Source organism: Mus caroli, unplaced genomic scaffold (assembly GCF_978045245.1).
Source record: "Mus caroli unplaced genomic scaffold, Mus_caroli_1 scaffold_4, whole genome shotgun sequence".
In the NCBI taxonomy this organism is placed as follows: domain Eukaryota; kingdom Metazoa; phylum Chordata; class Mammalia; order Rodentia; family Muridae; genus Mus; species Mus caroli.
In genome coordinates this window covers 134578989-134605958 of record NW_028227259.1, presented here as the reverse complement: position 1 = coordinate 134605958, position 26970 = coordinate 134578989, and the positions used below count along the sequence as shown (strand labels likewise).

The window sequence follows — 26970 nt, the reverse complement described above, 5'->3', positions numbered from 1 at the left end:
GGTTGCCCCTGTGTATTCAAATCATTTAACATCAACTGTTTTTGCAGCTATGTACTATGTACATAAAGAAAAGCAAATATTATATATGTAATTCTGGAAGTGACTATAAATTTGTGTGTGTGTGTGTGTGTGTGTAAGGGTGTTTGTTTCTGTTTTCTCTTGGTTTGGCTTTTGGCTTTTAGGGGCCGTATTGTGGTTTTAATGTGTGTGTAAGAGAAGGGGGAGGTCTCACTATGTCCTGGTTGACCTGGAACTTGTTATGGAGACTAAGATGACTTTGAACTTAAAGACATCTGCTTGCTTCTGCCTCCCAAGTGCCGAGATTAAAGGACTGAATAGGTGTCATTCCAAAGCTCAAATCTTTGAAAGGAAAGGATTGAGCATCTTATTAATTTTTTAAATCATTAATTAGCACTGGGCATGATGGCACATGTCTGAAATCTTAAGGCTCCAGAGCAGAGACAGGAAGATTATGGGTTTGACATCATCACAATTGACTTATTGGGGGGTGGGGGTATTCAGATATTCTTTTTTTTTTTTTTTTTTTTTTTTTTGGTTTTTCGAGACAGGGTTTCTCTGTCTGGAACTCACTCTGTAGCCCAGGCTGGCCTCGAACTCAGAAATCCGCCTGCCTCTGCCTCCCGAATGCTGGGATTAAAGGCGTGCGCCACCACGCCCGGCTTCAGATATTCTTGTATGCAACTGTATGTGTTCCTGTGTGTGCATATGTAGATACTATGTGGAGGTCAGAGGTTAATGGCAGACATCTTCCTCAACTGCCCCATGTTAGGCTAGGCTGGCTAGCTAGTGAACCCCAAGGGTCCTCCTGTCTCTGCTCCCCAGTGCTGGGCTTACAAGTGTACACCACCCTAGCTGGCTTTTTTACATAAGTGCTAGGGATTGAGCCCAGGTTCTCATGCTTATCCAGCAAGCAATTGACCACCTGAGCCATCTCCTCAGCCCCTTATCTGCTCATTTTAAATGGTTAAACTGGGACTCACGTTCATGCATGTAAAAGACCGAGCTCCCTCTCCTTTCCTTTTGAAGATAGATCCTCTGCTGTCCATGCACAGGCCAAACATACAAATAAAGAAAGAAAGAAATACATGCAATTGAAACAAAAACTCAGATAGGCAGTGCCTGAGAAATCAAAGATGTCCTCTGTCTTCCACATGCATACATGCACCTTCACACACATGTACACATGTACCTTCACACAGGTGCACACGCACCTTCACACAGGTGCACATGTACCTTCACACACATGTACACATGCACCTTCACACAGGTGCACATGTACCTTCACACACATGAGCACACATGAGTGCAATCCACACAAGGAATGTCAAATCACCCTACCGTTGCAAAAGAAATTTTCCCTCTGAGAAAGAAATGAAATTCTATTTCCCAGTGATCTGCTTCGCAGTGCTGGCTTGCTTGCTGCTGTTTGTGATTGCATTTTGAGGACTATTTATACAAGCCACTTTCTTTGCCCTCACCTCCCTTTAGTAATAAGGGATGAGCTAGAAACTTAACTCAGTCCCTGAGAGGAGTTTGTGCCTTAAAGGGCCCTAGCATGAATGATAGGATTTCAAGGTTGCTGATGGCTCCTTTATTCATCCATTCAAATTCCCTAATGTGCCCCTTTAAGAAACACCTTGATTTTACCTTGTCTAGACTCCTGCTTCTTTGTCTAAAGAATTCAAAGTACTGAAAGAAGCTGTTCCGTGAAGCCATTCACTTCCTTTCCTTCCTTATCACCCACCTCTCCAGTCAAAGAGGCAGCTACTATTATCTCCATCTTCTACTGTAGAGGAGAGACGATGACCTGAAGAGCACCAATGTAACTTGTTTCTTCCCACATTGATCTCCAGGTCATGTCACTCCAGAACACCAGGTGTTCAGGCCAATCCTCATAGCATTGGCCTCCAACTGAATTAGGGTTTGAACTTGGAATGACCTTCATTGGCCCAGATGTGAGCTATCAGCTTGCTGTTCCAGCCCCAGCAAGCTCTGCTTCAGCATCATGGACTCTAGCCCTCTGAAACTGTAAGCTAAAACAAAACAATACAAAGAAAACAAACAAATAAGCAAAAACCCCTCTTTCTTCTATAAGCTACCTTGGCCATGGTGCATCGTCTTGGCAATGAAAAAGTAACTAACACAGAAGTTTGTACCAGGAGTGGGGTATTAAAGTAACTGATCTGACTATGCTGGTTTGGGGAGGAATATACAAGACTTTGGAACTTAGGCCTAATAGAGTGGTTGAACGCTGTAAACAGAGCTTGACAGGCTACCCTAGTGAGAACCTTCCCATTAGTCACACTGTAGCCATCTTGCTTATCAAATTAACTGTCCTTGCATTGTTACTGCTCCAATTAACCATTTCTTAATTAATAACAGCCTCAGAGTATAGTACTGATGATACTGGCAGCTTGAAATCGCCAAAGGGAAGTCATATTATGCTTCTTATAAGTAAAAAAAAATGGAAGTCATCTGTGTAATAAGGAAAGAATAAAACAATACAATAAGGTGACCCAGAGCAGGGTGAAGATGAATCTCTACCCACGAGACTGAAAAGAGAGACAAATCTGTGGTGTTTTCACTGCTGTAGGTCAAACTACAAAACTTGTGGACATGAATGTAGAAAGGGCAGCTGGACCTGTTGGCACAGGCCAATTGTCCCAGCTACTCATAAGAATTGCAAGTTGAAAGCAAGCATGGGCTACGTAATGTGTCCAAGGCCAGCCTCAGCAACTGAGCCTTTGTGTCAAAATGCAATGTAAGAATCTGGGCTGATTTTTGTAGCTCAGTGTAGTTCAGTGGTATGGTGTTTGTCTAGCAAGCATAAGGCCCTGTATTTGATTCCCAGAGCCAGAAAAAAAATTAAATTTGTGGTTAGAAGAGAAGAAAAGAAAATGTGGTTTTGGTGGCTATCATTATTCTATTGGTAGTTACATTAAATTATGAATTACATTTGATCATAGGATGTATACAAAAGAAAAAATATACATACAAGCTCAGTATGATCTACAGTTTCAGGCATATCCTGGGCATGGGGTGGGGGTTTTAGAACAAATCCCTCAAGGTAAGAGAGGGCTATATGCCTAAATTCCCCCACAGTTCTTTATCCACGTCTATAAAAACAAGTTATCACAGAATCTACCTCACAAGGTTGTTAAAAGGACTAAATGCGCTAGTGTATGGGCATTACTTAGAAAACTCAGCTTATATAACCAAGTGCAGTAGCATCATCCCTAAGCCAACTTTCAAATGCCTCCAAACTGTTCTCTTCTACTTAAAGAGAAAAGGCCCCAACCTGGACCATTAGAGTTCCCAAAGTTTGCCCTCCCCCAACTTCATCACAAGTCAGTTTACAAAGCAAGAAATAGACAAGAAAATGTCCCTGTCACTGGGCATGGAGGTGTATCCCTTTAATCCCAACATTAGGGAGGTAGAAACAAGCAGATGGATCTAAGTGAGTTTAAGGCCAGCCTGGTCTACCTTGAGATCTCAAGACCATCCAAGGCTACATGATGAGACCCAGAAAAGAAAAAAAAAAAAAAACCTCTGTCAATCATTATAGACTCAAGTGTGATAAGGAGAAGGCCCAGTAATTAAAAGTATGTGCTGCTCCTGCAGAGGACCTGAGTTCAAACCCCACATCCAGGTCCAATGGCTTACAACTACTTTTAACCCCATTGCAGGGGGATATGACGCCCTCTGCTGGATTCTGTGGGCACCTGCAAACATGTACACATACTCTCACAGAGACGCACATCCATATAGTTAAAAATAAAATGTTTTTAAAAGACCCCAAAAAGTGGGAGGGAAACTTCTGCTAACTACATTCCATTAGTCATCCCAGGCTGAGCACATCATGGCTGGGTGGCAAATGCCAAAGAGCATCAATCGGAACTGTTCTTACAATGGGCTTGCTATATCTGCAACACCAATTCCTGTATATGTAAAATACTCTTCAAGTCTTTTGATGATGGAAGAAAATATTCGGGGTGGTGAGCACGGTTACTTTGTGCTGAGCCAAGCAGCCTGCAGCAGAGTGTCACCTGTCAATCAGCTATGGATTATCTGCCAAGGTATCAGTTCTAAGCAAAGACTTCGCTGTGCTGAGGTAGGTGAGATGGTTGAAGGGAGAAGATGGGACAATCACAAGTGCAACTCACAGAGATATATGTCTCCAGTCACAGGTACATGTGACGTGACTGTGGTGGTTTGTGTATGCTTAGCCCAGGGAGTGACACTATTAGGAGGTGAGGCCTTATTGGAGTAGGTATGTCACTGTGGGTGTGGACTTTAATACCCTTGTCTTGGCTGCCTGACATAGAGTATTCTGCTAGCTACCTTCAGATGAAGATTTAGGACTTTCAGGTCCTCCTGCACCATGCCCGCCTGGATGCTGCCATGTTCCATCCTTGATGATGATGGACTGAACCTCTGAACCTGTAAGCCAGCCCCAATTAAATGTTGTCCTTATAAGAGTTGCCTTGGTCATGGTATCTGTTCATAGCAGTAAAACACTAAGACAGTGACTGTACCAAAACTCTTCCTGCATGTTTCTGTCTCACAATTCCCCTGCACCTGGAATGGCATCCTCGGGGAGCATCCCCCCAATCTTCCTCACAACTCGCTTACCCTGGTCCATGATGAGCCAAGTTTGATGAGCTCTGGACAAATCACTCTGGGTCTATGGCTTACAACTACTTCACAATGATCCCAGAAGCCCTTCACACGATGCTAAGCACTCTGCCCCTGGCACTGTGTGTGGCCCACCACTACTGTCCATATGGCACACTTTTACTTCTACTCTCCCTGAGACCAAAATTCCCTATCTCCAGGCAACTGTGTCAGACCCTTTGGGGGCGGGGGGTGGGGGGAGAAAGAAATATCCTAGAGCCATGCATCTCAACATTGGCTGCTCCAGAAGGCACACGGAAGAACTAGGTCCCATCTGCCATCCACCTGGGAAGCTTCTGATGTCACTGGTTTTGGGGGTAGGGGACACTAAACCTAAAGTATCCCTGAAATGAGTTGGATTTCCATGTTCAGACAAATTAAAGAACTGCCGGGCTGAAATGTCAGCTAAAGATCCCAACACTGGTGGCTGGGGACGTGGTTTGGGGAGTCCACAGAGTACTCACCGTCCAAGCATGAATAAGCTGGAGTCCTAGAGCCCATGTTTCAAAAGAAGAAGGGTTCTGTGTGTGATGGTTTCTGCTGGTAATCGCAAGGCTGGGTGGGCAGAGACAGGAGGACTCCTGGGGACTTGCTGGCTACCCAATCTAGCCTGCTTGATGAGTTCCAGAGTTATCCTAGGCACTAAGAGCAGCCACACCTCTTCCCTGTACTATAGACTCCAAGGCAGAGAGACAAACTCTCCTCTTCAGGCAAACCTTCTGGGCATGGGATCTCAGGCTAGAACTACAAGAGAATGTGATGGGTCTAGGACAAGTGTGTCTGGCTTTGGTTTCTCTGGTGTATGGAATTTTGAGTCAGCCTGTGTCATAACTCATGGTTCCAGAATGACACTGAAATCCCAGTTTGGACCAAGGAGAGTAGTACTCAACACCAGTTATACTTCCTTTTAATATGTGGGATGCTGGGGCCGGGGCTGGGTTTGGGGCTAAGTTGTAGAGTTTTGCCTAGCATTCATAAGGCCCTGTATGTACCACTTAATCTGGGCATGGCAGCACATGTCTGTCATCCCAAAACTCAGGAAGCAGAAGCAGGAGAATCAAGATTTCAAGCTCATTTATGGTATGATGACAAGTCTGAGAACATCCTAGGATCCATGAGACTGACTCAAAAGCCAATAAGATAAAATATTATGTCCTTCTCCATTGCCCAATAGCCTATGGGGGACCCAAGGGGATTTCATATGGAATTCCAGAAGGCTAGAGAGAACGAAATCTTAATCTCATTGGGTGATAAGAACTAGACAACTTCAAGGTGTCTCTAAAGGCTTCAGGAGTCAGCCATGCTGGAGCTATCAGAGCTCAGAAACACAGTAGCACCACTCAGCAAACTTGAAGGATCTTGATGGGCAAAGAGAATCTTCTGCTTCTTTCACTTTGCCCCCCCAAAGGGCTTGGGAATGAGCACAGCACACAAAACAGGCTTGAAAAATACCATCTCCATCTTGAGAAAAATGCAGTCTGTCTCAGCTTTTAAGTCCCTCAATTTACCTAAATGAAAACCCAAAGAAGTGTTTTGACTGTTTTAACAAATTCAGGCCCAGGGAAGGCGAACACTGTAACAAGTTAGTTACAAATGTTGAAAGCAAGACTTTGTGACTATCCATTGCAGACATACTAACCTGGTATCCTGGGCAACTTACTAGCCCTGATTGAGTCTTTGGTTTTATTGTTTCATTTTTGTTTTGGTTTGTTTTCTTTTGTTTTGTTTGCAGTGCTGGAAACTGGACCTAGAATATCCCACATACTAGGAAGGCACTTTCTCAGCCGCTCCAGGGGCTCTACCACTAAGTCACACTCCCAGCCGCTCCCTGTGGGATTCTAGGCAGGGGCTCTACTACTGAGCCATACTCCCAGCCCCTCACTGGGAGATTCTAGGCAGGGTCTCTACCACTGAGCCACTCTCTCAGACTCTCACTGGGGGATTCTAGGCAGGGTCTCTACCACTGAGCCACTCTCTCAGACTCTCACTGGGGGATTCTAGGCAGGGGCTCTACCACTCAGCCACACTCCCAGCCCCTCACTAGGAAGGGGGTCAACTGCAAACCTAGGTCTGCTTTTTAGTTTTGATTTTAAAACAAGTTCTCAAATCTAGGCTGGCCTTGAACCTACCACCCTCCTGCCATAGCTGACCTAAAAAGGCTTGCATTAGAATTCCTGATGCATCTTTATTTCTCCATCTATAAAATGTAGGGAATAGTAAACACATAAGATAGGGCAGTACTATCTGAGCTGCTGTGATTCTGTGTGCCTTCTTGCTAGATATGGGATGTGTGCTTATGTGCATCCGTAAAAAATGCATCATCAACCATAAATCAGATTTAAAGACAGAGCAACTGATTTTTCAAATGAGCAGCAGGAATGCCAGAGGCTGCAATATAACATCAGTGTGCAGTACAGATGTTTGCGGCTATAAAGATGTTTACACAGTAATTAGGCCTGTTATCAGTACACACAGAGATTACGCTTGTGGAATGAATGAAACTCTCACAAACTGCCCTGCTTTTCATCACATTTGAAGTGCCTTCCTAATTCTTGAGTTTGCTAAAATAAATTCTTTTTCCACTAACAGAATCACAGGTGAGAGGGGAGAAAGGGAAGCCGTGCTGGAGAGTGGACCCACGTGACCAAACACATCACTTAATCCCCATGCTCCTCGTTTCCCCATCTACATCTTAGTGAGATGACAAAGTTCCACTGTAACATGGCATTATCAGTGAGGGATATGGCTCAACCATTTAATGAATGGCCACACGAGCAGGGGAACCTGAGTTGGATCTCTAGAGCCCACATAACATGCAGTCCTCCTAAAGCAAGATGGGAAACAGAGACAGGAAAATTCCAGATGTTTATAGAGCAACGAGGCTGCTACAGGATCAGCAAAGGTAGCATGCATCAAAACAAGGCAGAAGGTAGAAGCTCTACACGTGCACTGTGGCATGTTCACCCTGCAAACACATACATACACACAAATACACACGCACACACATACACATACTCACACATACACAGACAGATAGACAGACAGTGTTCTGGCAAGTTTGCTTTGCAGTGGTAGTTAATTTTGATTGTCAACTCAACGGGATCTAGAATCACCCAGAAGATAAGCTATAAACCTCTGGGCCTGTCTGTGAGAGAGCTTCTAAACTGGCTTAGCTGAGATAGGATGACCCACCTTGAATGAGCTGTGAGCTGAGCACCAGCATCCATCTCTCTCTGATTTCTTGACTGTGGATGCCATGTGACCAGCTGTCTCACTGTCCTGCCGCCATGCAGGACAGTGATGGATGGGACCCTCAAACTGAACACAATGGCAAACCCTTGCATCCTTAAGTTGCTTTTGCCGGATATGCTGTTACAGCGACAAGAAAATACACATGCAGTCTTTGTTCCCTTGAGCAAGAAACAATGTGCATGTCATAATCCACTCTTCTATTGCTGTGATAAACATCTCAACCTTTCCTTGGAAGGAAAGGATTTATTTAGCTTACACCTTATGGTCCATCATCCAGGGATGCCAAAGTGTGAACTCAAACCAGTAGCTTGATGCACAGACTCCAGAGGAACACTGGTTACTAACTTATTCCCCATAGCTCACTCAGTTGTCTTTCTTATATAGCCCAGGCCCACCTTCCCAGGGATGGTACCACCCACAGAGGGCTTGGCACTCCTATATACACCACAGAGGCTGGAGCAATGTTGCAGTGGCTAAGAGCATATGCTAGTCTTGAAAAGGACCTGTGTTCAGTTTGCAACATCCACGTGGTAGCTCACAATCATCATAACTCCAGATCCAGGGGATCCAGCATTCTCTTCTGGCCTCCCTGTATGCTAGGCATGCATACAGTGTATGTATATACGGTCAGGCTAAACACTCATACACATTAAATTAAAATAGGAGAGAGAGACAGAGAGAGAGACAGAGAGACAGAGAGAGACAGAGACAGAGACAGAGACAGAGACAGAGAGACAGAGAGAGAGAGACAGACAGAGAGAGAGAGAGACACAGAGAGAGACAGAGAGAGAGACAGAGACAGAGAGAGAGAGAGACACAGAGAGAGAGAGACAGAGAGAGAGACAGAGACAGAGAGACAGAGACAGAGAGACAGAGACAGAGAGACAGAGAGAGACAGAGAGAGAGAGAGAGAGAGAGAGAGAGAGAGAGAGAGAGAGAGAGAGAGAACCGCAGAGACTTGCCTATAGGTTAGTCTGATAAAGACCGTTCTTTAATTGAGGTTCCCTTCTAGCCAGCACAGTGAGTAATTAAACAAAGTTGGGAAAGGAGAATGGCAGTTTGTATGTGCAGTCTCTCCCGTGGACACATGTGTTCAACAACAGTGAATCTCTGGAACAGAGAACCTAGGTGGTAGACATAAGCCACTAGGGCACGCCTTGAGAATTACAGTCCCATCAAGCTGTTTCTTGATCTGCCAAAGTGTGAGAGCAAGACAGCCTGGAAGACCCACTGCCATCCATCAGCTCCAGCCACAATGCTCTCCCTGCTGGGCTAGGTTGTTCCTCTGGACAGAGCACCAAAATAAACTGCTCCTGTCCAGTGCTGGGTCAGAATCCAGGAGGGAACTGCTGGACTGCAGAATGAAAGTCCACTCTAACACCACCTGGAATATGTACACTGAGTTTGGTCATGAGGTCTGATGCAGGAGACCCTGTCCTCGTTGGGCTTCTGCTTCTGTGATACATCACTCTAACCAAAAGCAACTTAGAGGAGAAGGGGTTTGTTTCATCTTCTATCCCCATGTCACAGTCTATCATTGAGGGGAATCAAGGCAAAAACCTGAAAGAAAGCCTACTCGTTATTCCAGAAAGCATTACCTCTATCCAAGGAACTTGCTCACACCCAAGGACGTACAACAGAAACTATGAGGGATGCTGTGTGCTACCTTGCTCACACACTCAGGCTCAGCTAGCTTTCTTATACAGCCTAGGCCCACTGGCCTTAGGAACAATGCCACCCATAGTGGACCAGGCCCTCTATCAGTTAACAATCAAGATAATACCCCACAGCCATTGCCACAGGCCAATCTGATCTGGTCAATTCTTCAACTGAGTTTTCCTCTTCCTGGATAACTTATTTTTGTAACAACCTGATAATAAAAATTAACCAGCACACCTCCAAACTGGATGTGTCCTGAGACTACAGATAGGTCATCCAAAAATATACCCACATTCCAAGTAACAAGCACTCTATTTTTCTCCTCCTGTTTCCCAAAGATAGTACTCCACCATAATAAATATGTCACCAACATAATTAGCTTTACCGTCTAATTTGTTTTCCTATTGCCAAAGTTTTGTTAATGAAAAAGTGCCAATGATTTGTAGTCACGATACCAACTTTGGGGCTCCTGTACTAGAACAATAATGTGTAATGTTCAGAGATGACTTTTTAATGAATATTTAATTGCTCTATTCTTTATAAGTATAAATTATGCTTTCAGTAAACACTGTGAGTACTAAGAAGGCAAAATTTTCACCTTTCTCTGTTAAGTTGTGCTGGTAAGTTCCCTAGCAATTCGTTTAAAGGATGGAAAATGATCTGTGTTTCACACTTTTATTGGGGGGGGGGATTCCAAACAGTGATTTGGGGGGAAGTAACTTGTTATACCAAACTTCTAAATCAATGGAATCGATGTATGAGGAGTTTTTAAAGAGTTTATTTTTTTAGAAGTATGTGTGTATGTCTATATAGGGATATGAGCCTGTGAGTGCAGGTGCCCACAGAGCCTAAAAGATCCCCTGGAGCTGGAGTCAGAGGCCGTTGTGAGCTGCCTGATGTGGGTGCTGGGAACCAAGCTGAGGTTTTATAGAAGAGCAGCAAGTGCTCTTAGCCACTGAGCCATCTCTCCAGTCCCAAGATGTGAGGATTTTAATATGCACACACACACACACACACACACACACACACACGTTCGCACACACACTCACATGAAATATTAATGGTCTGGAGGGTGAACAATTAGAAAGGCACTTTTGTTTCTTAATGTAACATCTCGATATTTCTTAATTTCTTAGGTCTTATTTCTAACGTCTTAATTTCTATTTAAAAGCAAAAGAAGGCTTAGATTTTAAAAGAGTTTCTGAAAACTCAGGCTGCTGGGTAATCTGGGTGTGGTGGAGTCAATCTGTAATCAATCCCAGCACTTGGGAGATGGGGGAAGCAGATGGGTCAAGTTCAGTTGTAGCTGCTCGAGGTAAACCTAGACTATTAGAGAGCCTGTCTCAAACAAACAAGCAAGCAAACAAAAAACGTAAGAAAGTAAGTAAGATTGTTGAAGTGGGAATGGTGGGTTATACCTGTAATCCAAGAACTCACAAGCCAAGGCAGGAGGATCACAAGTTTTATGTCAGTCCATGCAACATAGCAAGACCCTGACTCAACAAAAGGTGTGTGTGTGTGTGTGTGTGTGTGTGTGTGTGTGTGTGTATGTGTGTGTGTTTGTGTGTGTCTACCTGTTTATGTTCATTCCTGTGCTATCCTTCCTCAGGTTTTTGTCCACTTTGTCTTTTGAGAGAGGGTCTCCCACTGACCTGGAGGACAGTCTGGCTAACCAGGGAGCCCCTGACAGCTTCCCATCTCCAGGTCCTCAGCAACCATGACTACAGGTGTGCTCCACTGGACCCAGCTTTTTCACTCGAGTTCTGGAGTTGAACTCAGGCCCTCCTCCTTAGAAAGCAAGCATTTTGCCAACTAAACTATCCTCCCAACGTAAAAGGAGTTTACTTCCTGAACTAAAAACTTTCCCTAAAAAGATAAAATAAAACAAATGACCATGCATCGGGAAGCCCCGGGGAAAATCAGCATTGCATCATGTTTCCTAATCAGAACCATGGGATTTTGACATTAAAATTTCAGAACAGAGCTAACTGGGTGGCTCAGTGGGTAAGAGCACTTGCTATGAAAGCAAGAGGACCTGGGTCCAAATCTCCAGTACCCACTTAAAATCTGGGAACAGTCACATGTGCACCTGTCACCCCAGAGCTGTTAGATGAAGACAGGTAGAAGCTATGAGCTCTCCCGGCCAGACAGCCTCCTCTGGTTCAGACCCTGTCTCAGAAACTAAGGCAGAGAGCAATAAAGGAAGGGGTCTGATGTCTTCTGGCCTCTACATAGGTGTACATGATGAATACCCATAATAAAGTACATACATACAACAGGTGCACATGTGGGCACGCACACATGCACACAGACGCACACGCGCACACACACACACACACACACACACACACAAACACTCACACACACAAATATATATTTCTTAAAAGAATTTAACAGAGGTCAAGAGTGATGGCTCATGTGTACCCTCTACCCTTGGAGAGTGAGGTATGGAGGATTACCGCAAGTTCAAAGTCAGCCCGGACTACATAATAAGACCCTGTCTCCCCTGCTGCCAAACAAAAGAATTCCAAATACTTTTCCAATTGTAAGGGAAGTGTATATTCATTTTGTACATTCATTTTCTCCATTTTATGCATGTGGATGTTTTGCCTGTATGACTGTGTGGGTACTCCTGGTGCCCACGTTAGTCGGAAGAAGGTATCAGATCCTCTAGAACTAGTGTTGTGAGCTGCCTTATAGGTGCTGGGAACTGAACCCCAGTCCTCGACCAGAGCAACAGGTGTTCTTAACCTCACAGCCATCTGTCCAGCCCCTATATTCATTATCAAAACAACAAAATAAACTCTCAGTCATTCACAGTACCCCCATCACTAGGCAAGCTTGGTTAACATTTTCGGTTTATTTCTTCCCATTTGTTCTTTTATGCTGTTTTTTTTTTTCCTAACAGAACTGAGATTGTACTACAAATGCATCTTTTTTCTGTCCCCACATTTAATTGGCACACTAGAAATCACTAAATTAAGGTCAGCAAAGCATTTTCTCTCCATCTGTCGCATACCGATCCCGTATTTCGCTGCTAACAGATACAGGCTGGGTTTCCTGGAGGAAGGGGATGTGTGCAGGATGCCGGGGGAGCTTGGGAAAATACAAACTGGGAGAGCTGAATGTTGGTGGCACAGGCCTGCCATGCCAGAATTTGGGAGACTGAGCCAGAATCATTGTGAATTCCAGAGCACTCTGAGCTACAGAATGAGATCCTCCCTGCCTGAAACAGACAAACAAGGGCCAGGGTAAGAACACTTGCTGAGCAGTGGGAGAGCTGAGTTCAAATCTCCAGCATCCATGTAGAAAGCTTGATGTAGGTCTGGTGCCACAATGTATGGTTCTACTGTGTGTGTGTGTGTGTGTGTGTGTGTGTGTGTGTGTGTGTGTACATGTGTGTATACATATATGTGTACGTGTGTGTATACATGTGTGTACATGTGTGTGTACATGTGTGTATATACATGTGTGTGTGCATGTATGTGCGTGTGTGTGTGTGTGTGTGAGTGTCTGTGTGTGTGTGTGTGTGTGTGTGTGTGTGTGTGTGTGTGCAAGTGCATGGGGTGGGGATGGACAGGAGTGTCACTGAGCGTTTCTGGCTTCCAGTCAAGCTCCAGCTTCACTTAGCCCAGTGGTTCAAAACCTTCCTAACGCTACAACGACCCTTTAATATAGTCCTCATGTCATGGTGAGCCCCAACCATAAAGTTATTTTTGTTGCTACTTTACTAAGTGTAACTTATGCTAACTGTTATTTTAGTGTCAACTTTGCTACTGTTGTGAACCATTATGTAAACCTCTGACAACAGGACATCTGATATGTGACCCCAGTAAAAGGGTCACCCAACCCTCCCAGTTGAGGGAGGCACTGAGTTAGAGACACTCTCTCAAATAAGGTGGAGACTGTCAAAGCAGGACACACAACATCCACCGGCTCCCTCACACATGTGAACATAAAGCACATGCATGCATACACATACACAGGTTCCCTCACACATGTGAACATACAACACATGCACACACACACATACACAGGCTCCCTCACACAAGTGAACATACAACACATGCACACACACACACAACTATCACATGACCCAGCCTACAACTCCTACATATATACCAAGACTCTTAAGAACAATATAATCACAATAGCCAAGACACGGAACTAGTGAGCTGCCCACCAACGGAGGAGTGGGTAAAGAAAACCCAACGCCTCACAAGAGACAGCTATATCAGGGTCCTTTCAGCAAAATCTTGCTGGCGTATGCAATGGTGTCTGCGTTTGGTGGCTGATTATGGGGAGGGTATAGGGGACTTTCGGGATAGCATTTGAAATGTAAATGAAGTAAATACCTAATAAAAAATTGGAAAAAAGAAAACCCGACGCACAGATTCAGTGGTGAACAAGTTGGAAATGTCACTTTCGTGAAAACGAAGTTAAGCCTCGGCAAGATAAGCACCGTGTTTCTCTCATTTGTAGAGCCTAGAGTTTATGGGGATATATAAAACAATTGCTATATATTGTATAAAAGCAGAAGAGAGACCAAGGGAAGGAAGGAGGCTCAGGAGGGAGAAAATGGGAACAAGAGAAAAAGAAGAGGGTATGGGGTGAATATGGTCAGAGTGCACAATGTGTGTGCTGTCACTACACACCAATTACAAACACAACGAAGAGGCTAGTCAAGGTGGCTCGGGTGGTAAAGTTGCTCACAGCCGAGCCTGATGATCTGAGTTCAATCCCTGGGTCTCAGAAGGTGGAAGGAAAGAACGTACTCCTGAAAGCAAACCTCTGACTTTTATACACACACACACACACACACACACACACAAAACATACACATATGCATACATACACAATAACTAACTGAATGTTTTAAAATCATAAAGAATAATAAATAGCCACAGTCCTGTCACAGACCCTGTTTAAAGTTTTCCTGAGCCTCCTCCTAACTCAGCGTCAACTCCATATGCTGAACTGGTTCTTGGCCTCTCTAAAGTCATGCTCGGTTCCACCAGCCTACCTTCTCTTCATCAAACACACCCAGCTCAGCCCGACCACAAGACCTTTGCACGCTCTGTTCCCAGGTGTCCCACAGCTCTTTCTTCTGTGGCTTCAATTCCATTGTCAGTGTAAATGTCTCCCCAAGAAGACGCTTCTTGCCCACCTAATCTTAAATAGCCCTTGCAATTCAATGATATCCTGCTATATTTTATTTTATTTTATAAGATAGAGTCTCCCCCATGAAGCTCATGCTGGCCTGGAACTTGCTCTAAAGCCCAGGCTGACTTCAAACTCACAACCATCCTGCCTCAGCTTCCCAAGCGCTGGGATAGTCAACGTGTGCTGCCACACCCTGCTTCTGTAATTTGACATCTCTATTTTACCTCGTTCTTTGTGCCTTACACCTCCAGAGCACGAGAGCACCGCCTCTGGCTGATGAACTCACGATTTTCCCGCAGAGCTTGAAAGAGATGCTTTGTACTCGGGAGCTGGATGAATGAAGGAGACTTGAGTGCCTGGATTTGACCGGCATAGGATAAAGCAACCTACTTTAACTGGCCACATTCATAGCGGTAGAGATTCCCTAATGAGATGTTTGAAAATAGGTCACTACCTTCTCCCACAGTCTAGGCCTGGGGAACAGCTCGCAGCCTTGTCTATGGGAAAACAAACCAATTATGTAGTCTTGGTAAGCCTAGAATACTGCTTCACCTGAACCAGCCACCCACCGGTCTTGGTTACATTAGACCCTCTTCTGCCTCCTTTGTCAAACGAAATTAGTAAAGGTGGCTCGATGGTGCCCAGCCTGCCTGGAAGCCCACGACTCAGGAGGTGGAGGCAGGAGGATCAGGAGTTCAAGGTCATCTTCCGATACACAGCTGAGTTTGAAGTCAGCCTGATCTACTCAAATGAAGAAAAAGAGGAAGGGAAAGAAGAGGGGAGAGAGGGAGGGGAGGAGAAAGATAAAAAAGGAAAGGGGAAAGGGAAAAGAAATTTAAAAGGAAATTAGAAATTGTTCCAGAAAATGACTTCTTACATCCGTGACCTTTAAGAAACTTAACCCCTAGCCAAATATTGCTATCAGTTGTGCCCTTGAGCGTTACTCGTTCAGAACAATCACCCGGTCATCACCTGTGCAAAAGAGGCTGGGCAGGAGTTGCTGGGATGTCTGAATGGGGAAAGCATTCGCCAAACAAGCATAGAGACCAGAGTTCAGATCCACAGACCCCATTAGAATGCTTGGTGGGTGGGTCGAGCCATCCATAATTACAGCACTTGGAATACAGGAGACCCTCTTCCAGCTTGACTAGCCTAGTCAGTGAGTGCTGGGTTCAATTGAGAGGCCATGCTTCAATGAATAAAGGTTTAAGAAATCAAAACAAAACAAAACACACCAGCTGGGCGTGGTGGCGCACGCCTTTAATCCCAGCACTCGGGAGGCAGAGGCAGGCAGATTTCTGAGTTCAAGGTCAGCCTGGTCTACAAAGAGTGAGTCACAGGACAGCCAGGGCTATTCAGAGAAACCCTGTCTCGAAAAACAAACAAACAAACAAACAAACAAAAAACCCTTGAGGAAGACTGCAAAAGAAAAATCCGCAGGACCTCCACATGTACCTGTATGTATGCCCACCTACACATCTCTCTCTCACACACACACACACAAAATAGTGGAAAAACAGAGCAAGGTTGAAACCATTTGCTTCCACTCAAATACAGGAAGCTCCAGACAGCTCTAGCCTCCAGCTCCCACAGGTGCCAAGCTAGCTCTCTCCAAGCTTGTCCCATCCTAAGAGTTCCGGTCAGCCCTTGCAGGACAGGCTGACGAGCTGAGTTCAATCCTTGAGACCTACCTTGTAGGAGAAGAAAACAGACTCTGCTGAGCTCCATATATACCCCATGGCTCAAGCATCCGAGCACATGCAAAAAAAAAAAAAAAAAAAAAAAAAAAAAAAAAAAAAAAAAAAAAAAAAAAACAGACAGACAGACAGACAACCACAGGCTCAGCAATTAAGATCACTAAGTGCTCTTGCAGAGGACCGGAGTTGGGATTCTAGCTCCCTTGCCAGGTGGCTCACAACCACCTGTAACTCCTGCTCCAGAGGGATCTGATGCCTCTGGCATCTCAGGGTGCCTGTATTCACCTGCATAAATCTCCACCTAGACACACAGGCAGTCTATGTGTGGAAAGCTGATGTTCCTGGCTTTGCATAGGTCTCAGGCACAGCCCCTCAGGCTTGGTCTGGTCCACAGCATCAGAAGATAAGCATCCGGTCCTCTGTTTTTTCCCCTTCAGAGACACATCTCTCAGTATCACTGAAGGCCTAATGGAGAAGTGCGTCCTAACCAAAGACTTCTGCTTATCCACCAGCCTTTTCTCTGCTTAACCTTTAAGCTCAAGAACTCCAAATGACCCCTTGCTTTCTAATACTGTATTTTGGCTTTAGAGGTTTGGGACAGGGTCTTCTATATTCCAGGCTGGCCTCAAACTCTAAATGTCATTTAGGATGACCTTGAATTCCTGATCTTCCTGCCTCTGTCACCGCTTTCCTGAATCCTGAGACTAATTGTGCACCACCGAATGCCATTTCCGAAGTGCTGGAGAACTAACAGGGCTCCGAGTATGCTAAGCAAGTGCTCTACCAACTGAGCCATATCCCCAGCCTATGTGGGATGCTTAACAATTAAAAAGATAAATCACTTTGAAAACCCCAGGTTAGAAGCAGCCATTGCATTTGGAGTCTCCTCCTTTCTGGCTGCACTGAGAATCAGCCTCCACCGGAGCCTTTGATCCAGGGAGGATGGCTTCATTGCTTGAGCATCAGGGAGCATGCTGTCTTAAAAAATCCCACAGACAACTGCTGGGTTGCAATCATGAGCAGAGATTACAGAGTCTGACTACCGGCATTTAAGCCTCCAGTGAAGGGCAAAGACAGGCCACCCATCCTGTACCTGGGTGGAATGATCTACAATAATAACGACAGAGAAGGAAAGGGAGGAGAAGAGGGGAAGGAAAACCAGAGGGGGAAGGAGAAGGAAGGAAAAGGAAGAGGAGGAAGAGGAAGAAGGAAGGAGAAGAGGAAAAATGAAAGGGGGAAGGAAGAAGAGAGAGAAGAAAAGAAAGAAGGGAGAGGCCTAATTGGGCCGAGAATGCGGCTCAGTTGGCACGGGGGTCTGCCAAGCACACACAAAGTCTCAGGTTCCATCCCCAGCCCTGTATCCATGGGGCAAAGCAGTACATGCCTATCTTCCCAGCACTCAGAGACTGAGGCAGGAAGGTCACACGTTAGAGGCCAGCCTGAGCTACAAGTCAGATCTTATCTGGAGAAAAAAATAATAATAAAGTAGGATGGGGCTTAAATATCTGAAGCTCATCATCAGAATTACCTCATAAGAACCAGCTCCCCGCCTTTACCCCACCCAACGCCAACACAAATAATGCCTGTCACTACAGTAATGGGTTGGCACGCTCCCCACAGGACACATGGCTCTCGTGCCAGTAACCCTAAAATGCAGTGGCTCCCCCAAGCACACATGCCATGCTAAGGCAATTTCTAAGCTAGGTATGATAGCATAGATCTATAATTCCAGCTCTGGAGAAGTGGAGGCAGAAGAATGTAGAGTTCAAAGCCACCCATCCTACACAGAAAAGCAGAGATCCGCCGGGAGCCACGTGAGACCCTGTCTCAAAGAAAAGGAAGGGAGGAAGAGAAAGAAGGAATTCTAAATTGGAACCCTGCCCTACCCTGTATTTTAAGCTCTAATGAGGAGATAAATGATAAATTCAAAAGAGTGGCTATTGGGCTGGGGAGAGAGTTTTGTCTGTAAATGGCTAACTGCACAAAGATGACGCTATGAGCTTGAGCCAGGCGTGGCAGCACACACTTATAATCCCAGGGATGGGGAGGAAGAGCCTGGAGGATCTCTGGGGCTTCAGGCAGAGACTAGAGGAGCCCTAGGGCTTCATAAGCCAGCCTCACAAGCACTAGGGATGAGCACACACATTCACACATATACATACACCTACACACACATGCACACACACACATATACACCAATAACATAATAATAAACAATAAATGTTAAGAATTTAAAAAAAAAAAGTCCAAGACAGACAGCACCTGATCAATGACAGACAAGACTGACCTCGGGTCTCCACACCTGTGCACAAATACACTTACACCTGCACACACAAAAATACAGAGAGAACGAAAGAACGAAAGAAAAGAAAAGAAGAAAGAAAAGAAAAGAAAAGAAAAGAAAAGAAAAGAAAAGAAAAGAAAAGAAAAGAAAAGAAAAGAAGGAAAGAAAGAAGGGAGGGAAGGAAGGAAGGAAGGAAGGAAGGAAGGAAGGAAGGAAGGAAGGAAGGAAGGAAGGAAGGAAGGAAGGAAGGAAGGGGCCAGCAGATACCTTCTACCCTGTCCGGCTGCCCACTCTTATCTACCAAGAGGAAAGGGGTTCAAGGATTCCCATTAGGACTTAACTGTGAGTTTTCTCAGTGATACCAGCTGAATTAAATTATTTTGTTGTTGGTTCATTTGTTTTGAGATAGGGTCTATGTGACTGGCTGACTGACTGATTGATTGATTGATTGATTGAGAGTCTCACAATGCAGCCCAGCCTAGCCTCAATCCTCCTGCCTCAGCATCATAGGTGCTGAGGTCACAGACCTTAGCCACCAGCCCTGGCTACTTATTCTCTTCCTACAAACGACTCTACATCACACTGTCAGTGAAGGCTGGGTTGGTGACAACTTTCAGGCTCAGAAAAGAGGTGGCATTTTAGTGAACAATCCTAAAACAATTTGAAAGGTGCCCCCCCCCAGCTGCTTCGATTAAACCACACAAGCTTCAAATGACTCTGAAAAGGCCACCTTTCAGAAGCCACTCAGCTCATGACCAGCCTTGGGTATCTGCCAGGACCCCGTGCACTGCTCAGAGAAGTAATGAACAGTCTCCATGACCTGAACACCATGGGAGGATGCTAAACGAGGCACAGCAAGGGAGCTGCCAGCCCAGGAGAGACCTATGACTTCAGCCAACACCTCACAGTGCAGAATTAGCGAGTACAAGCCAACGGTAGGAAGTGGGGACTTCACTCAGTGGTGGAACACTCCTAGGAAACAGATACCCAACATTGGGTGTCATCCCCAGTAATGCCAAAGAGAAAATAAGATAAATAAAATCAGGGGGAAAAAAGATGGTTCAGTGGTCAAGAGTGCTTGCTGCTCTTGCAGAGAGGACCTGGGTTTGGTTCCCAGGGCCCATGTCAGGTGGCTTACAAATACACTGTAACTCCAGCTTCAGGGAGATTCTGTGCCTCTGGCCTCCAACACACACACACATATACACACATACACACACACACACACACACACACACCAAATAAATAAGAAACTAATAAATAACAATAACAACTCACATTGATTGTTACCATACCACTGATGCCCACCTTGCATTAATTAGTTAGTTAGTTAGTTAGTTAGTTAGTTAGTTAAAATGTTAAATCACCACCTCCAACAACCCCAAGGACAGCCGGAGTGGTGCTCTGTGGACAGCATGTCTTGCACTACCCTGTAAGACAATTCATACCAAGCAGCTTCACAACCTATGCTTAGCTCCGATGAGTGTGTGTGTGTGTGTGTGTGTGTGTGTGTGTGTGTGTGTGTGTGTGTGTGTGTTTAAAGTTGATCTTTGAGACTGGGAGACAGCAGTTAGATGCAGAACACGAGTCCCTCCACGTGCACAAAAGCATAGGGTTAGAACAGTGCCCCGTTGTCTCTCCTGGTCTTGGTAACTCTGCAGTTCAGACTGCACTGGGCCACTGCAGAACGTAGTTAAGACCACAATTTATCAGACTTCACAGCCACACGCTACCGACTCTTGGCTGCTATATTGTGGACCCAGGAATGTCTCCTTTTTATGTAAAAACAATAAAAAAGAATAGTCTGGGGCCTAGGGATGGCGCCCCAGTCTTGGCACCTAAGGAACTGCATGCAGGCACAGCTACCCCTGGAGGTAAGGAATGAGGCGCAAATGGGATCTCTCACAAACTCCTCGGGCAAAGGAACAGCTTGGAGAAGAAACACCGGGATGGGGGCCGAAGATGCACGTGTCCCACACTGTGGAATCAAACCGCAGCGCTCAGTCCTGGCTTAGCACCATTTGCTTGTGGGTCAAAGTATCCTCGGGTCCTCCCTGAGGCAAGACTAGAACTACCTGCTGCTGCCCAGGCGCCCTCAGACCAAGTCTGAGGAAGTTCACTCCCTGAAGCGCTGGTCTGGGGAAGCTGGGCACCCAGGCAAACCTGGCTTGCGCTAGAGAGGCGGAGTGTCTACCTCTGCCCTGGATCTGGATTAGTTCCAAAGCTTGACACCCAGAGGTCCCGGTGGAACTGCCTGAGGCCTCTAGGGTCACCCCATGTGCTCCAAGACCACCGATCCTCCCCCAAGGAAGCGAGCATCGGGGTGGGAAGATGGAGATGGAGTGATCCATACCTCCCACCTCCCTAGATAGATCGCCATGACTCCAGCTTCCCGGAGACCAGAATGCCACCAAGGACTCCCACTTAGGCTGCGATGCGGATCGGATCCCCGACACCCAAAGCTCCCTTTTCCCACAACCTGGGTGTCCCCGGGGGCGCGCAGCCCGGTGGCCACTAGCACCCAAGACTCCACGAGCTGGGCACAGTCCCGGGATTCCCACGAGTGTACCCAGGCCCTTCTGCAATTCCAGCGCTCCTCACCCACCCTAAGCATGAAGAGAGATCAGGATGGTTCGGGTGACACCCCGGCCCCGAGAGGTGGGGTGCTAAGAGCGGGGCCAACAGGTCCAGGAGGCGCTTGTGGGCAGCACACCCGCCCACTCCGAGACTCGCTAGGGTAGGGGCATCCGGGGAAGGGACCATTGAAGCAGCGAGGGAGGCAACGATGCAGGGAGGATGCAGGATAAAGACTGGGAGAGAGCATCACTCACCTCTCCTGGAGCCGGAGCTCCGCTGCCCGGCAGCCCAGGCACCTCCTCCGAGGCCCGCAGGGAGGGGGCGACGCGAAACCGAGCGCTCAGGCTGGCGCTCACATGCGTCCCCGCGCGGGCATCCTTCCTCTCCGTAGCCGGCTCCCACGGCGTGCCCCCACTCTGGTTCGGAGGCCGCTTTGCCCAACCCAGCGGCACCCGGGTGCCTGGCGCGGCGCGAGTCTTGCCTTTCCCTTGAGTCTCACAGCTGGGCTGTGCAGAGCCCGCGATGATCTAGGCTGCTCCTTTCTCCCCTGTCCTTGTCCTCGCCTCCCGTCTGGGGGAACGTGCGCCCCGCACCCCCTGCACCGCTCTCGCCTCTACCCCTCCCTCGCCCGCTGGCCGCGCGGGCTTAGCCCATGTGCGCGGCTGCCTCCTCGCTGCGCCCGGGAGCCCAGTGGCCGAGGCCCCGCCGGAGTTACGCGCCCCAGAAACTCCATGCAGCTCCGGCCTCCTCCCCAGTGCCTCCCCGGTTCCTCCAGAGGAAGAAGCCTAGCGGTCTCTAGCAAGGAGATCCCCCCTACCACTCTTGGCTTCTTCCTCCCACCGAGCCTGGAGCCTGGATGCTGGACTTGGCCACCCCAGTCTCTCTTCGCTTTTCTCCCAGGATTGGGGACCTCCCACCCCCACCCCCAAAGCCTCTCCAATGGCTCCCTCCGTTTCCAGGCAGCGCAACCTGAGGAACGCCTCGGTGCGCGCGCACTCACACTCACTCGCTCGCTCGCTCTCTCACACACATGCACGCTGCACACACAGGCAGACACACGCGGGGGGCGAGCTGCAGCTTAGCAGCCGGCCCTCTTTCCTCTCCTCCCCAAAGAAGCTGCCCACGTTCACACTCGCCAATTGCTTGCTTCTCTCTATTAAACACCTCAGCCCCAACCCAAGCACGCCCACCCCTACCTTAACTCCTTCTTCCCCGATGCCCACAGTTACACCTGAGTCCCCAAATGCCATGGGGGAGGAGGAGGAGGAGGTGTCGACGGAAAGGCTGGTAGTCAAAACCAGGGTGAGAGCAAAATGCTGTGAGCCGTCCCTTCGCTATGTCTACGAAGGGCATAAGCACACACACCTCTCATCCCGCGTCCCTAGAGCCTCAGAACATGTGGCCCGTCCCCACTTCTACCAAGGTCATAGTATAGATTCCATACGAAAGAATGGGTACCTACCTTGACACAAGATGTGGGGTTGAAACTTCACAGATTGTTTGCAGCCTAACCTGGGGCTGACTTCCCAAGTCTACACCCAGAGAGAATCCTGGTCTCCCTTGACTCACTTGAAGGGCAACAATTAGCTTAGAGTCACCACTTAGCTTTCTGGGGGACCATCTTGAACGGCAGTTCAAGTGTCCAGCTGCTAACAGGATACATCTTGCTACCAAGGGTAGTCTTATCAAGAAAAAGATCAAAGTAACTAGTCACCTACCCCCGCCCCCAGCCCCCAGAGGGCTCTCATAACCCCTTCCTGCTCCTGATAGGGTGAGCCAGAGAGAGAACAACCCACCTGGTTGGCACTAGCTTTTCTGGTATCTCCCTTTTATCCGAGCTTCCAGGGTCTTATCTCCCTATGAGGACCATGAATCTCAGCAGCCTACACTGTCAGCATCAAAGATGTGGAGAAATTTCTTGCTCCAATCAGGAACAACCCGTGGAAAGTCATCTTTAGCGTTTCTTCCAAAAAGCTCAGCCACCACCTCTCCGTTGGCTGGTCCTGCTGCCAAGGGAGTTTGGGCACTGGCAGCCAGTCATCCAAGTTAATCAGGATCCCCTCCCTGTCTATGCCTCCTGGCCTGCCGCCTGAGCTGCAGGGTTTCTTGAGTCCCCGGCACACTTGCTACTGTTGGCACACCTTTGACATTTAAGATTTCTTAGCCCACGATAGTCCTATCTTTTCATGTCCCAGCCTTCCCTCTCAAATTGTCTTAGAGGCTTCTTGGGCCACCAGGTAAGCTGTGTGTGTTTGTTTCACAGATGTGTGTGGAAGGGGTTGCCATAAAGAGTGAGAAAAGAATCAGGTGTGGTGGGGCATACCTGACCTCGCAGCACTGAGGAGGTAGAGGCAGGATAATCTGGAATCAGTGAGTTTCCAGGACAGCCTGAGCTTGGTGGTCTGGGTGGGGGGGGGGGGATGTCAGGGAGTGGGGAATACAGTGGGGAAGGGGGAAATCTCAGTATATATTTGGGTAAGAATCACATTCTTTTGCGTGAGGGTGTATGGGAGCACATGTGGAGGCTAGAGGACTCTTTGGATATTCTCAGTCACCATGTGCCCTGTTTCTTTTTTGAAATGGGTTCTTGCCATTTTTGACTTGTAGGCTACACACTGATTGGCCAGAACACCTGGGAGTCCCTGTCTCTGCCTCCCCAGTGCTGGCAGTACAAGTATGTAAGGGGTACCCACCCAGTTTTTTTGCATGGGTTCCTGGGTTAGAAGTCGGGTACCCCCTGGACCTGAGAACCTGCTATGTATCTCCTTTGAGAGTATCTCCCTATTTAGTCCGGCCCTGAACTCCCAGGGTCACCCTGCCTCAGCCTCTTGGCTTCCAGAGTGGCCGGTACGGATCATCATTCCCAGCTGAAAGCAGTGTCTTCTTCTAACAGTCTGTAGCCCTTTTAAGAAATTCTCTTTCAGGATGGACTTACAGACCAGCAAAACTCACTGGCAAGACAGCAAGGCTATCCACACACAGGGAGTTCCGGGGGAAGGGGGTGTGAGAGGGTGAAGATTGAGCTACATGACCAGTGTATTCAAAACTTCTCACTCTGTCCCCTCTACCCCCTGCCTATGGACAAATTATTTGTTCTGTCTGAATCTTGCTGTCCTCATCTGCCAAATGGGAACAATACTGACATCCACCCCCTTTGTAAAGATTAAATGCCACCCTGTGAAATAGCAGTATCCTGGGGTCACTCAGCTCCAAGCCTACAGTAAGCTTCAACAAACATGGGCCTTTGTCACTATGTCGTGAGAATTCTTACCCTGGGCACATCTGCCCCCCTCTTCATAATGTCCCCCTTGGTAAAACAGTTCCCCCAGAATTCACCCCGGGAACCAGTGACATTATTGGGCTTTCTTACAAAGCATGAATGGGAAATTACTGACAAGAGTGTGGGTGGCCCCAAAACATACTGGAGTCTTCACCCAGCTTGGACAATGATTTCCATACAACTGTACATATATATGGAGTGCCTTAATTAACCTTTTCTAGACTATGTACCCTAGCATAGCGCTTCTCAACCTTCCTAAAGCTATCTTTGCCCCTCCCCCCCCCCAAGACTTAATTCAGAAAGTTCAGTTTTAGGTGTACCCTCTACTCCAGTAGCGCAATGACTCTCAACCTTCCTGACCCTGAGACGCATGGTGTGATGACCCCTGACCTTAAAATTATTGTGTTCCTACTTCATGACTGTAATTTTGCTACTCTTATGAGTCATAATGTAAACATTTTTGGAGATAGAAGTTGGCCAAAGGGGTCGAGGCCCACAGGTTGAGAAGTTCTGCTCTGGCACCTTTGAGACCTGTCCCCACCCCCACACCACCCACAGTTACAGAAGTGGTTAGAGAGACTTCAGTGGCCCGCGCCTTCTAAAAGGGAACAGCAACAGTTAACAAACACTCTTGCCAGCAGACACAGCTAATGTGATTAAGAGGGCAGCTGTTTTACACATGAACCCATAGTTTACCAGGAGTTAACACATGTCAAAGATGTGACCTGGAGGAAGGGGGCATCGAGGGTCTGTCTCCTCAGGATACAAAGCCCTGAGACATCAAGAGCTGGAAGAAAGTAGCCAGCTTTGGGGTGCGTGGTAAAGGCAGTGTTTCCCACTGCCCTCACTGACTACAACTATTATAAGGCTTCCAGGTTAGGGGAGAAACTGGGCCACAGGACCTGACACTTGTTTAACGTATTGTAGAAATAGAATATACAATAAATGTGTAACATACATATACACAGACACACACACACACACACACACTTTCTAGTTAGATAAGAGCTGGTATTTGGCTAAACAGCAGAGCCTAGTATCCCCCAGTGAGATGCTCTGTACATAACTTGGTGGTAGAAGACTTGCCTAACATGCGAAAGCCCTGGGCTCCATCCTCAGTACCACAAACTGATGTTTTGCCAATTGCAGGATGGAGGCTAAAATCAACAAAACAAAATGAATGGCAGGAGCTTCGTTTTGTCACACATTTATAGCTGCAGTTAGCGTTAAGCATTGTCCCTGGTCTATACAAAATACAAAGAGCCCTGGGAGACAGTACCTTCTGTCCTCTGCCTGGCTTTGGAATTCTGTGACAAGCGTGAGGCAGGGGACAATTGCAGCCTCACTAGTACGGACCGAACCATTTTCTGGAGTGCCCAGGTTGCTCTGCATCTCCCTCTTCCATTCTTTTAGTCTTTCCTTCTCTTTGCTTGCCCATTAATTGACAGATCTACCTTCCAGTACTCCACACAATCAGAAGCAGAAAGTGATGAGAGTGTCTATCATGCTCTGAACAAAAGTGGTTGGAGATTTTTAAAAAGTAAAAGAAAGATCGGACCATGGAAATGGCTCAGCAGATAGAGGCATTATTGGCCAAGTCTGATAACCTATGTTCAATCCCCAGGCTCCACAAGGTAGAGACTAAAAAAATCTGACTTCTGAAAGTTGACCTCTGACCTCTATACATGTGCCAGAATATGTGTCCTGGCATAAACATAAGTAAAGTTTCTGCCCATGCAGATGTGAGAAACAACAACAACAACAGCAGCAGCAGCAGCAGCAATAATAATAATAATAAACCACAATGTCAGAGCCAAAGTTTGCCCTCATCTCTATTTCATCTTCACCTCTCACACCTCGCTCCCACCTCTCTGCTCTGCTCTGCTCTGCTCCACTTCTCTCATGGTCAGGTCCAGTCCACTGGCCATGTTCAGTCCATTTCTCTCTCTCTCTCCTCTAGATTCCTCCAGATACCTCTGGCTGCCCTCTCCATCATATCTACAATAAATACCTTCCCCTGAGCCATACACGTCATCAGTTTATACACTAAAGAAGTCATTTACCCTGAGTTTGCAAGTAGAAAACAGTTTTTGTAGATGTTTATTACACACACACACACACACACACACACACGCGCGCGCGCGCGCGCACAGGGAGTAGTTAATTGGAGAAACTATTCCGAGCCTGGAAAGGTGGCTCAGTGGGTAAGGTACCTGCTGTACAATCACAAGGACCTGGGTTCAGATCCATGAGCCCATGTAGCAGGAGTCTGTATCTCTTTAAGACCCCTACCATGATGAGGGGGATGCAGAGAAGAGAATTCCTGGATTCTCACAGGCCATGTGTCCTTTACAGACAACTGA

General features: G+C 46.9%; 1 protein-coding gene across 6 annotated transcripts in view; it reads right to left on the bottom strand.

Moving 5' to 3' along the window:
* Caln1 (calneuron 1) overlaps nucleotides 1-26970 on the bottom strand; it is a 477612-nt gene that overhangs the window by 375025 nt on the left and 75617 nt on the right. Inside the window, exon 1 of one of the 6 annotated variants that reach the window (XM_021163077.2) lies at nucleotides 21582-22240. The exons of 4 other annotated variants lie outside the window; for them this stretch is intronic. The gene's annotated coding sequence lies outside the window, so the exon portion shown is untranslated. Of the gene's footprint in view, nucleotides 1-1001; nucleotides 1062-21581; nucleotides 22241-26970 lie in introns of those variants that run through there. One more of the 6 variants, XM_085837228.1, reaches the window with a different exon arrangement.